Below are 13,804 nucleotides of genomic sequence, written 5' to 3' on the forward strand. Positions count from 1 at the left end.
TGTATACATATTTAATACAGGCTTTGGTTCCTTTTTGGTTCCTCCACTTCCTTTATAATCTTGACCAAACTTGACTTGGTGACTTGGGGACTTGGTAATGACCAACCATGAAGGGAGTATTTTTTCCGAGGATGTGGAGTCATGCCCCACCCTCCTCTGCCTTACTCTGCCTCTGATTACCTTGCCCTGACATTCTTACTCTGATGCTGACCAAACCCACTCCTCTTGCCCAAACCTAACCAACCCTATCCAATGAAGACGAGTACTAGCCAATCAGAGGGAGAGTAGGGTGGGTCAATTACAATGTCTTCACCACTGTAGGAAAAACAGATTGGCGTCCCAGTAGGACATCCAGCAGGCGGCCAGGTAAAATCACAGAATTCAAACATTTTGTATTTTGGAACTTTTTTCTAATCATGACGGGACCCCTGATCAAACGTCCAAACACCAGTCCTTCAGTGTCTCAAAGGTTTGCACAGTAGGTGTGCTAAGCGCTGAAATAACTGTCCCTCTATCCTGATGAAATTGTCTATGTACGTGCATATGTGCATGCGTAAGTGCATGCATTTTTTGTGTTGGCTTTGTGTGTGCGTGCGTGAGCCTGTGAAAGACATTTGGGACACTTAAGCAAGTATTTCATTGCTGGGGAGATGGCCTTCTCAAAAACTTCTCATAAGCTGTCTGTGCAGTAGAAATATACAATACATTTTAAATTAGTACTACATGACCAGAGAAAAAAGATAAAAACAATGTTTTGGTGTTACATTTTTATAAGAGATAGAAAACCTTCCACAATGTATTTCATGAAAATATTTAATTTTTAATGACACAGGAGATTATGAGTCTTTCCAACTATTGGTCTCTTGTTTTACAGCAGTAAACAGTTTAGAAATGCAGTTCCCTTTCAATGATAAACGGGCTACTTGTTTGTACTGTATGCACTCCAAAAAGTATTACAGATTTGGCAGCTCTAAAAGTTATTTCAATCAAGAAAGACTATAGCTAACACATGTTCTGGTATCCAATTATTCTGAGTTTTATTTAAGTTGAAGACGTTAGCAGAGTCCATGTTCCTTTCACTTCCGGGTGTGGACTGCAGTGGTAGCATTCACAGCAAGGTAGACTAGATCAGTGGGGTCTGGGGACCCCCAGGGGTCCTTGAGGGAGTTCCCAGCTAAAGGGCGGATCATTTATTTTTACTTTAGTTCCATCTTTAAGTAAGACATGACAGAAAGGTTGTTGGTTTAGGGCTCCTTGGTGTGAATACAATTTGGGAAAGACTGGCCTAGCTGTCCCTCTCCCCAGCAACGTCCCCCGGTTCTGATAACATGGCATTAGCGTAAAGGCAGGATACGTCATGCCTTTAGCGATATTCCAGATCTGCAGATCTGCACTGGGCTTCCTCCCTGCCAGGAAGTCTCCTGATCCCAGGCCTGAACCACCTTAACTGGTTCCTTTCAATGCCCAAAGGACAATCCACACCAAACTGACAAACAAACCAAAATTGTACTTACTCCACAAGGCCCGTTCTATATCAGACTGCACAAACTACCCCCCACCCCCCTTCACCTTCAGTTTAAATTTCTCTGGATGAATAAAGGATCTCTCTATCTATCTATCTATCTATCTATCTATCTATGTTAAGTCATTCCTTTGCAAAATTTGCACATCTAATATAGAATATTTAACCATTGCTCCTGCTGTGTAAAAAGTGTGCTCTGTATATTGTATGTGTAGGATACACCCTTGTACTTTTTATGCTTTTGTATAGTTGTATTTTCTCTTCTTTTGTCCTTTCTATCTTGCGCTCCTGACTGAAAGTTACATTTCCCATCTTGTATATTAGGTTGAATGAACTGAACCCTATGTCTAAACTCCTTGTCTTGTTTCTTATCAAATAGTCTCACATTGCCAGACCTTCTTCCACAGCGCTGCAGAGGAAGGTTTGGGTAGTCCACAAAGAATTCTAGGATAGGTGGAATTTCCGAATTCCGAATTTCTGTTATTACCCACATCATATCATCATTATTAAGGGTTGGAGGTCTCTCATCCCCACAGCTTTCCGGTAAAATACCTGCGTCCTTGCAAAGGTAGGCATCAAGGAGGTATCCTAAAGAGGTGCCCGTATCACTGCAACTGTCTCATTGGGATGCAAATACTGTATTACAATGAATACGGCGATACAAAACATACAACAAGATGTTATAAAATGCCTGGAAAAGTGCCCGTGAAATTAAAACACCAGCACACATTTTCTTACGGATGAGTGGCACAGTAGCTGACAAAGAAAAGGCATCTTTCAAATGGATCCGTTACTGAAACAAAAACACTCTCTGTGGAGCGACTGAAGCTGCCTGTTCATAAAAGCTTTGTTGAGTGTAGGGCCTATGGGAAGTCCCCGGGCCCCCAATTGAAGCGGGTTGCTCTCAGCGAGTGAAACCAGAGAAATGGCAACGTTCACAGGAGCAGGGACAGAGACTCAAAGACCACCATTCACCAGCCAAACCCTCTTCCCAGGGGTGTAAGCCCAAGAGCAGCACTACACAAGGATCATACATTCTCTGCTGTTACCAAAATGGAGTGGTTAATCTATATTTTTCATCTTTATAACATGCTCAGCAAATTGTTGGCACAATGTCTGACCTTATCAACTTTTCACTAAACAACAACGTTATCCACAACCTCTCACCCTCGTCATTAAACATCTTGTGGAAACAAATGAATGTTTCTAATTGCATCAAAATCAAGTAACAAGTCAAGTAACAGCAGTAGGATCACATGAGGACACATTGGACAGTGAAGACAAAGACAAAATGTACCTTCAGAGAGTTTGCTTTTTCTGGAGTATGCTGGCACTAGAATCAGGGCATTTGGAGCGTGCAGACCTCCATCTTCAACATTGTTAATGCAGTGTATCAGATCTATCAATATATGTATATGTATTATGTATTCATGTATATAGCATAACGTCAGTGTTGGGTGAAAACATAATTAGAAAACATAACATTGAGCTAGGCTTATATACTGCAGATGAAATCACCTCATCACTGTTTAAATATTTGTAAAACCCACAGACGGGCACAAAGAGTGACCAGTAGCATTGATTTATAAAACATAAATGATGAAATTTGGAAATACATGGTTTATGCCCAACAGCAACGGTAATCTGTAAGTAAGTAAGACAAATATTGTGAAATATCTGTTTGATAGAATCCCATGAAATCTGCCAAACATGTTCAATGTTTAATAACATTTCAGCATTTTCTAGCCACCGTCATGCAGGATGTGGTGCTTGTTTTGGGGACAGTTCGCCAACACTCTTTAACTTGCCCATTTAAACAAGTAGCTACAACAACAGAAATGTAATCTCGTAGTGTGAACACATTGAGCTATTGCTGATAGAACCCACAGTCATGAACATAATCAAAAACAGGGGTTTAATTAGTGGTGTCACAATTTATTTGAAATGGAAAATTCATCAATGAGCTTTCGATTTTGACTATTAATATCAAAAGCAGGATTGTCAATTCCGTCGGAATTATCCTCCCGTGCTTACCTGTGCACGTTCAAAGAAATAAACAACAGATACACTGCACAGTGTAGTGCTACACCTACGAACTCCGGCAAATGAAAAGAGCTGGACGTGTCCTTGAGTGGCGCCTCAAGGCCTCAGGACTTACTGTTCATAGGCATGCCTGCCGAGAACATCAGAAGTCCTATGCAACGTCCTTGAGAGGTCCACGTCCACAGTTCTATTCCAACATTATCAACCAGAGCCCTGGCAACTCTAAACAACTTTTCTCTACCATACAAGACATCCTCAAACCACAAACTCTCATTCAGAAGCTACAGAAGAGAGGTGCAACAATTTCCTCACTTTTTTTCATCTCACAGCGAGAGGATGAGGACATTATCAAAAGGATGAAACCATCCACCTGTGCCCTGGTCCCATCCCCACAGCCATGGTAAAATCCAACCTCCATGCCACAAGTCCCCTCATCCCAAAGGTCATTAACCACTCCCTCCAGGCAGGCCGTGTTCCATCAACACTGAAAACAGCTGGTATCAGGCCAATTCTACAAAAACCCACCCTTGACCTAGAAGTCTTTGCCAACTACAGAACCATCTCCAACTTTCCATTCTTTTCCCAGGTGCTGGAAAAAGTAGTTGCCGCACAGCTTCAGGACCATCTGAAACAAAACAACCTTTGTCTCAATTCCACTATTGGTGTTTCTAACTTTGTCCATGAGTGGTTCTCATCCTACCTCACCTGGAGGAGTGAATATGTCGCCTTGGGAGAGGCTAAATCACTTGACGCACAATGTCGGTGGACGCTCTCCCTGACCACCTGAGGACACCACAGACTGTGGACACTCTCCCTGACCACCTGAGGACACCACAGACTGTGGACGCTCTCCCTGACCACCTGAGGACACCACAGACGGTGGACGCTCTCCCTGACCACCTGAGGACACCACAGACTGTGGACGCTCTCCCTGACCACCTGAGGACACCACAGACTGTGGACGCTCTCCCTGACCACCTGAGGACACCACAGACTGTGGACGCTCTCCCTGACCACCTGAGGACACCACAGACGGTGGACGCTCTCCCTGACCACCTGAGGACACCACAGACTGTGGACGCTCTCCCTGACCACCTGAGGACACCACAGACGGTGGACGCTCTCCCTGACCACCTGAGGACAAAATATACTGTGGATGCTTTTAATTGTGGCCTTGAAACCCACCATTTTAGGAAACCTTTTGATTGAAATCTTGCCATTTTCCTCATTGTTTTTGTTTATTGTATTTGTTTTTATTTTCAAGCTCTCCATGTGTTTGTATTTTTAGCACTAACCTGTTTCATTAGGTAGCACTTTAGGATTTGCATAAATATAAAGTGCATTACAAATGAACTTTATCATTATTATTATTATTATTATTATTAGCTTACCGCTGGTAGCACACAGCTAAACACACAAGGTAATGTAATCTTACTGGTAGCCTGCAGCTGCACCTTTCAAGACACCATGGCCTCTGTCGGACTGAGAGAAACAACAGAATTGGGAAATCCTCCTGTTTTTTTTATGACACCATTGTGAGTTATGTTATGTTACTTGTATGTTACTAAAAGTCAAACTGTAGATTTTAACACCCCTAGGTTTAACACTTAAGGATTACAACTTGAAGGTGATCTGTGAAACTAAATTTTCCTATTCCAATTTAACTTTTTATCTCTATGCGTCCCTCCGAATATTAACTGAACTATTGTTGGGGATACTGGAAATCATGTAAAAGCCTTAATCTAACTATACCATAATCTGGATTATCACTGTAATGGAGTTGTTTGTGAATGTTCTATGACTCAGGTTTGACTGAAATATCTCCAGTGCCCTCAGCATGTCCCCTGCTGTCCTCCCAACGGAACATCACACACTAATCAATATGAATATCAAAACACTGTAATCTGTGTGTGTGTGTGTGTGCTTTCTCTGGGTGCAGAGTGAAAAAATCCGATGCCTGACTCTCAGTGCCCTATACAGCCTGTGTGAGTCATTTAGCACACATTAAACAACTAAAACAATTAAGGCACACCCCCCTCCCGTGTCCCCACATGTTCACCAATGGGACTACACATAAAGGAGTTGCAACTTGCTGAACATAACCATCCACAAGTGAAAATGAAGAGATTACCAGTAATGCACATGCCAAAAGACATTGATACAGCACACAACTTGTGTCGAAGTTTGCACATTGAATATAAAATGTGTTGAGTGGGTATAGTGGGAACAGGCAGCGACGGGGGGGGCGGATGGGGTTTGGTGGGGGTAAAGCAGCAGAGAGGGTTTGGCGGCAGCTGCCCAGAGGTTGACGACTGTACACGAGGGAGGAGGAGAAATGAAGAGCGAGGGAGGGAGGATGGAGAGAGAGGGAAAACCAAAGGGGGGTGACTGGAGGTGAGGAGACGAGAGATAGTTGTCAATCGAGAAGAGTGAATGAAGCAAGAGGCGGTGTTACACTCCTAAAAGGCAAAAATTGCCACGCTTTTTACATAATTTTGCACTGAGATGGTGCAATGTTTCTTTCTACTGTAAAATACTAGGTAGGTGTGCCAGTTTTGTATTATTTCCCTGCTTAGTTTGAGAAGACGTGTGAAATATGAAAAAATAAATATGCTTCTTTTTTTGGCTTCCAAGTCCCACCAGCTGCCAGGAGTGTCATCGGGTTAGTGGGGCCTTGAGCCATACAGATAATCAGCTTTATTAGTGCTGCTGCTAAAACCGATTTAGGAGCAGACTACAGGGATCAGACGGGCCAGCTGTCCAAACCAGCGCCTCGGCAGCCGCCGCGGCCTCAGCCCACGCAAAACACCAAAACAACAACGAGCCGACTGTGTGCGCTGCCAGTTCAACTGTGTGAGCAGGCTTATTAGCATTCTAAAACACTGGCTTAGAGGATGGGAATAAAACACCTCGCAATCACAAAATCGCTTTTCATTGATACATTTGAGATGATTCATTTAAATCAGGCACGTCAAACTCATTTTAGTTTATGGGCCACATTCCCCTTAGTAGATCTAAAGTGGGCCAGACCAGTAAGCCACTCCAGAAAGATCCGAAACTGGATCTGCTCTGAGTTTCTCCTCAGCTTGATGATGGCGAACACTTGTCGCTTCTGCTACGACAGCATTCTAAGGTCAACGCAGGGAAAAAAAGATGACACTGACCCGGGAGAGAGGGGTAATATGCCAAGGAAAAAATTTGATCGGTATATTTGGAATTAGAAATACACTGTAAAAAGTTCTTAGTTCAAGTGAAGAAGTTGCATGAATTATATTGACTTTGAACAACTCTTTCTGGATTGTGCTGCCAATGTGACGATAATAATTGAAGGTACAAAAAGAATTTGTCCCTCCAGCTAATAACAACTAATATCAGCTGACAACTTAATAGTCAGAACAACACATTGCAATGACCCATGTTGTTTTTTTCCTGCCTTGAGTCCGGATCACACCACGCCCAGCTCTTTCTAAAGGCCACGCAACTCATCAGCGCAGTCAAAACTTCCTTTCCTCATTAAGAAGTCCCTGACAGTCCTCATCCCCCCCCCATCCTCATGACCTCATGGTGTTTCCTCTGCACGTACAGTCCATCTCCCAGCCTGCCTCCGCTGCTGATTACAGAGTGGCGGGTGGGGGCTGACTCCACAGCCCTCACCCGCAAGCTGCAGGCCCAACACTTAGTCCTCACATCACGTTTCTGTCTGGAGAAGTTTTTGGGCTATTTTGCTTGTAGACAATATCTTCTTTCAGACTATTGGTAAAAAATATCCCAGATACCCATTTAGTGTAACATGTGTAGAAAACTCAGATTGGACATATAGTCTAGCTAGCTGTCTAGATTTACCCTGCAGAGATCTGAGGACCAGGTAACCATAGTCCTCAGATTGGACAGATAGTCTAGCTAGCTGTCTGGATTTACCCTGCAGAGATCTGAGGACCAGGTAACCATAGTCCTCAGATTGGTCAGATAGTCTAGCTAGCTGTCTGGATTTACCCTGCAGAGATCTGAGGACCAGGTAACCATAGTCCTCAGATTGGATAGATAGTCTAGCTAGCTGTCTGGATTTACCCTGCAGAGATCTGAGGACAAGGTAACCATAGTCCTCAGATTGGATAGATAGTCTAGCTAGCTGTCTAGATTTACCCTGCAGAGATCTGAGGACCAGGTAACCATAGTCCTTAGATTGGACAGATAGTCTAGCTAGCTGTCTGGATTTACCCTGCAGAGATCTGAGGACCAGGTAACCATAGTCCTCAGATTGGACAGATAGTCTAGCTAGCTGTCTGGATTTACCCTGCAGAGATCTGAGGACCAGGTAACCATAGTCCTTAGATTGGACAGATAGTCTAGCTAGTTGTCTGGATTTACCCTGCAGAGATCTGAGGACCAGTTAACCATAGTCTTTAGAAATCCACCAGGTTAGAACGCTAACACAATGAATTTATGCACAACAATTTGAATGATATCCTACAAAATTACAACCACCTGTCGGTCCCATGGCGACCGGTCAAAGGACAGTTGAGTTTAGCCGTTTTACAGTTCAATGTAACCATGAAAAGACAACTGTGAGCACCGAACGGTTACGGTTGTTTCACAGGTTGTGAGCAACTTGTATTATTTTGTCTTTCTCTGAAGAATGGAATTTATTATTTCTAGTTGGCATAACATGCAAGATAATACTTTTGTCTATGAGGTTAAAGCATCTCTAAGCCTTCAATATTAGCCTAACACTCAATATGTTCACAATTATTAGATCCATTTATGATCCATCAGGGGACCATTCCAATCCAAATCTTAGGCCCACATGGCCCAAAATCCAGCAGTAATGCCCAAGAGGAAAGCAGGGTCATGAATGATCTAGGTGTCTGTGTGATTGTGTGTGTGTGTGTGTGTGTGTTTCTGTGTCCATGCACACACATAGCAGCTTGCTTTACAGACGTCCTTGTGTGTGATTATGTACATGCCATGGTTCGTGTGTGTGTATATGCTGTCTTGTATTTGCATGTGTTTGAGTGTGTGCGCTTAATTTCATGCTTGCATTTTTTGTGTGTGTGTTTGTGTGTGTGTGTGTGTGTGTGTTTGTGTGTGTGTGTGTGTGTCTGTGTGTGTGTGTGTGTGTGTGTGCAGTATCTGAACGGCAGATTCTTCGACACCAGGAGCGCAGATCTCACTTAATCTGCAGTTAACAGCTGTTTAAACAACTTCCATAAATGTTTAACGATACTGCTTATGCCTTATTGAATGGGGGGCATTTTACTTCATGCAAAAACAGGCCACCAGAGGCCTGGAGGCCCCCCCTGACTTGCATTTAATGTGTGAAAGAAGGCGGCCATTATCAGTCTTACAATGACACAATTGACTCTGTGTGTGTGCTATCCCATTTGGTTTGTATCAAGGCCCCAGCCCTGCTGATGGCTATCTAATTGGAAGAGTTAATCAAAGAGCTAACGTCTGGAGAATTGATGTGTTCACGCTTTCTGGTTTAGACTGTGCACAATGTGTTTCCGCCGGTAATGCCTTGTATGAATGGAGCCGAGTCAGATGGATGAGATAATGCACACAACTTTATAAGGTTTTTATCTTTGGGCTCGTAGGGCTCTTTATTTGCTCCGAGTTAAATTGGGATTTTATCACAAGATTTGTTTTGACGATGGTTTTTATTCAGTATTCTCTTACTTCATCATAATTTAGAGCTAGTCTTTCTATATTTAAACTTATTAATATAAAAATGGTCAGGAATCACTTTTCTGTACATACACAGTCCTGTCCTGGACAAATGTTTCTGTCCTCTTGGGCAGAAACTGTATTGTTGTGTTAGTTGTCGGAATCTGTCTCGTCCATATCCATGTCCTGGACAGATGTCTCTGTATCAACGTGCTGTATCCTCGTTCGATGTTTAATGTTTCTGCAGAACAGGAACCTGCTGGAAACCAGTTTTCATGTTAGATATTTCCATAATGGAATGGTATGTAATGTTACTTTTACCTTTCCAGTATAATAAATGAAATGAAGGTAGTCAGATTGGAATGACTTGACAAGCCTTTTGCAGGATGGTATTACATTTAGAGTTTCGTTCCTTTAACTAAAGTATCAGTTGTTAGGGGGAGCAGGCTGTTCTCATGAACCAAACATTTATATCGCTACCAAAAGTTAAGCACTGGGATTGGTTAGCATTCCACCTTTTTTGTGTGACAAAAAAACGTGTGAAACACTACAGGTGAATAGTGGAAATATTTAAATTAATAGATCTCCCCGTGAAACTTCCCCAGTTGATTATTAAGACAATGTTTTTTTGGCTTTTCTGAAATTCTACTGTTTAAATATCCAAACTAGGCTTTATCTGATAATAAACTTCCTGAATTTAGAAGAAATACAGTATGTACCCGCAAATAGACAAATTGTAGCAAAATAGACATCTTAATGTGTGTTCTTTACCGAATATTCTGAATAAAGACATTTTATGGATGCAAGATAGTCCAAAAACTCAAAATTTAAAAATGATGTTTTTGGCTGTCGTGTCTCCCCTAAAGTTCTTCAATTTTAATAGATATGAAAAGAACCAGACATTTTGAAGCATGATACTGAAACAGGCCTTTTAAGAACTAAAATAAATCGGAAATTGTAAAAAAAAAGCAATCATAATTTGATATAATTGGTCTACAATTCTGGTTTGTCAGACTTAAAGGGAATAGTCTGACACTTGGGAAATATTCCACTAACTTGCTTTCTTTCTGCCAAGAGTTAGATGAATCCCTACCCACTCTAATCGGATTTAAAATATGAAGACACACTCGGGAGACTGTAGAAAGGGAAATGAGGTATTTTGCACAAATGATATGTTTGTATCCTTTATTGCCAGTGTTCTTTTATAAACGGGTATAAGGAAATATTTCATCTTCTAGTTTGGAATATTCATTACACAATTACCTCCTGAAGTGCCTTAGATGGAAGTGTACTGCTTCCCCTGAGCGAAGCCTTCACAAACACATGTCAGACTCACACAGCATGCACACACACTTCTACTTGTTTCACTATTTCACATTCATAGTCGTTCAACCCCGCAGCCTTTTTCATTCAAACAGTAAGAAAACAGACCTCCGCTCTCACCACTGTGGAGCATACTCTCTCTCTCTCACTCTCTCTCTCTTTCTCTCTCTCTCTCTCTCTCTCACTCACACACACACACACACACACACACACGCACAGAAAACAGCCTTCTGCGCCCACCACTGTGGAGCATACTCTCTCTCTTTCACTCTCTCTCTCTCTCTCTCTCACACACACACACACACACAAACACACACACACACACACGCACACACCACACATACACACACAGAAAACAGCCTTCTGCGCCCACCACTGTGAAGCATACTCTCTCTCACACACACACACACACACACACATAAATCCGCTCCCACCATGGTGAGCATGCTCTCTCACACACACACACACACACACATACACACACACTTAGAGACACACCCACACATAGAAAACAGACCTCTGCTTCCACAGCTATTGAGCACACACACACACACACAGAGGGCCAGTGGCGTGTTTAGAATGATGACCAGTGCATTTAGCAGGACTCCCTCCACTCAGCGCTCTAGGGGAGCACAGTGATTTACTGTTCCTGTTATAGCCGCTGCTCGGCTCCATAATGAGCCTCTGACATGCTGCATGTTCCTAGCGTGTTTTCCTTGGCTGGGGAGGCGACGGCTGCCTGATTGCTGGGCCCATTAGGAGGGCCTTCCCACTGACACCGGCGCGCCCCTTCAGCCACCCAACTCAGGCATAACAAGCAATCAGCGAAGGCTAGGTAACACGGGTCCGCAGCACCTGTTAATGAACCTGTCCCCAAAACCAACACAACATCCCAGAGGACATAATGTGTATGAAGGATGGGACAAAAATCGATTCATGCACTGTATGTATTGTGATTTCTTATACTTTTAAAATCAATTATTTTCCCTAGAATAGTTTTTTTTCTTTTTTTCATTTAAACGGCATCGCCGATTCCAGCTAAGCAGCTGAAAAAGGAAATCCAGAAAATCCCTGTTATATACTTCTTTACAAATTAAATTAATGTGATGTGAATTCTTTTTAGAAATCAACTTTTGTAGAAATGTCTCAGGACTTTGGTTTATGTTATAAAAGGAAAGAAGAGCACCTGGGCAGCTCACCTGGTAGAGTGCACACACACAGAGACTCAGTCCTTCCCACCGCGGTCGCAGGCTCGGTTTCAACCTGCGGCCCTTTGCTGCATGTTATCCCCCCTCTTTTTTTAAAAAGGCCAGGAGATCCCCAAAAACCTAACCTTTACAAAAAGGGGGAAACAAATCACAATATCTAATCATATTGAATTGCTATACTTGTAGAATTGCAATAAAGGAAAAGTGCAAGACAAGTCCTACAGCCCCACCGTACATGATGATTTTAGGGTACATGCCCATCAGTATGAAAAGGATTTTCACACAGTTCAGGTTTTTTAATTACAGCAGCATCACAATCTGTGAGTGTTTCAATACCTAGACATGTCTCAGTTGTGTAACAATAAGCAGCCTGTATCTTCATAATGTTAACTTAAGTCATCTGTAATGATAAAACACTAGAGGTTGACCCAAAGTGCCTTCCTGGGGCAGATGATTTAAGATCTGCCTCAATCCAGACGGACTACAATTAAAGAAATAACTAGCAAGAACAAAAAACTAATTGTAATACAAAACACAACAACCAACACAATATACCAAAGTCAAGTCGAGAAATAGGTAGTTGGGAGAAAAGGAATCAAATCATCAATTGATCAGAAAGACTCTGAAAGATTAAGGGTCTGGCATCAAGTAACGAAGTCACCCATCACCAAGCGGGCATTTAAAATCTCACTGCCCGCATCTGGATAACACTAGGACCAATCACAACAAGACACGGGGTGAAGTACCCAGAGCCCAGAGGAGCTAACTAGTAGATTAAACTGTCGTCATCTGTTCCGCTCCCCTCTTACCCCCCCTAGATGAGCAGCAGTACTTGATGCCAGGGTAACTTGCTGAGCTAATTGTAATTGTGCTCTTACAAGAACTCTGGATCTCCAGGGTAGGACCGGAGTGTGTGGAGATGTGATCATTTGTGTTCCCTGAAGGTTGTATGAGCACTTACCCATACAAACAAGTTGAATCAAATACACTTAAGGAAGCCAGAGTATCATAACAGTGACTTTTATTTAGTGCCACAGCAGTAGTTCCACTAAAGAGAGGAAAAACCTCATGCCAACTTCAGTCCAGATATATACATGTTTACCTGGGAATAAAAAACCTCTTAATCAGTGTAAGGTGATCATAAAACTCAGTCCGACCTGCCCTAAGTCAGTCTTTTCAACGTCTCGCCATTTTGACAGAAACAAGCGTGTTCGATGTTATCGTAAGTTTTAAGTCTCTGTGGTAGAATCGTCTAGTCTGTGACTAAAACTCAGTGACACGATGACAGATTGTCTTGAGAGGAGAGATGGTGTCAGACTTTAATCGTTTCAAAGTCTTTGCAGAGTCTTCTAGTATATGGAAAGTCATGTCAGGAAGGACACAAGTAATGTCTACCGTAAACTTGAAGACTTTGAATAGACTTTGAACAGATTAAAGCGTCCATATTCTGCTCATTTTAAGGTTCATAATTTTTTTTTGAGGTTGTACCAGAATACGTTTCCATGGTTTCATTTTCAAAAAACCCGATAGTTTTGTTTTAATGCACACTGTGTGTTCAGGTCTCTGTTTTAGCTCCAGAGTGAGACATCTCACTTCTATCATATCTTTGTTGGGAGCTGCACATGCTCAGTAGCTCGGTGAGATCCCATCAGCTAGATAACTCTTTCTCCAGCTTTGGTCAGTCCGAGGCAGGATCAGCTGGGAGACTTCTTCTAGACCAGGGACACTTGTTGAATACCTGCAAAACAGGGACAGGAAGTAGTTCTTTTGGAGATCCTGGTCAACAAGTGGCTGTTGGAGCAGTGTTTTGCCATTGGGAACGAGCTAGCATGCTACGGTCAGCCACCTGGTCTTGGTTTTTTGTTTGTATCCGTGTGGAAACCACCAGAGACACAAAACAACACTGAAAATCCCAGAAAAAGTGATTTTTTTCCCTAATATGGGCACTTTAAAGTTTGACACCATCTCATGTCTAAAGACAATCCTCTCACATCTAACGTTAAAGACAGTCATAACATGAAAAGACTAGGGATCTTGCAGGGTT

At 42.5% G+C, this 13,804-nt stretch overlaps 1 long non-coding RNA gene across 1 annotated transcript; it reads left to right on the plus strand.

Annotated features, from left to right (window-relative positions):
• The first annotated feature begins 832 nt into the window (after positions 1-832).
• LOC117952946 lies at positions 833-13,120 on the plus strand. The gene is made up of 3 exons (XR_004658544.1): positions 833-842; positions 1,133-1,136; positions 13,065-13,120. It is a non-coding gene; the product is annotated as an uncharacterized LOC117952946 (long non-coding RNA).
• Positions 13,121-13,804: the final 684 nt, after the last annotated feature.

Source organism: Etheostoma cragini, chromosome 11, assembly GCF_013103735.1.
Source record: "Etheostoma cragini isolate CJK2018 chromosome 11, CSU_Ecrag_1.0, whole genome shotgun sequence".
In the NCBI taxonomy this organism is placed as follows: Eukaryota; Metazoa; Chordata; class Actinopteri; order Perciformes; family Percidae; genus Etheostoma; species Etheostoma cragini.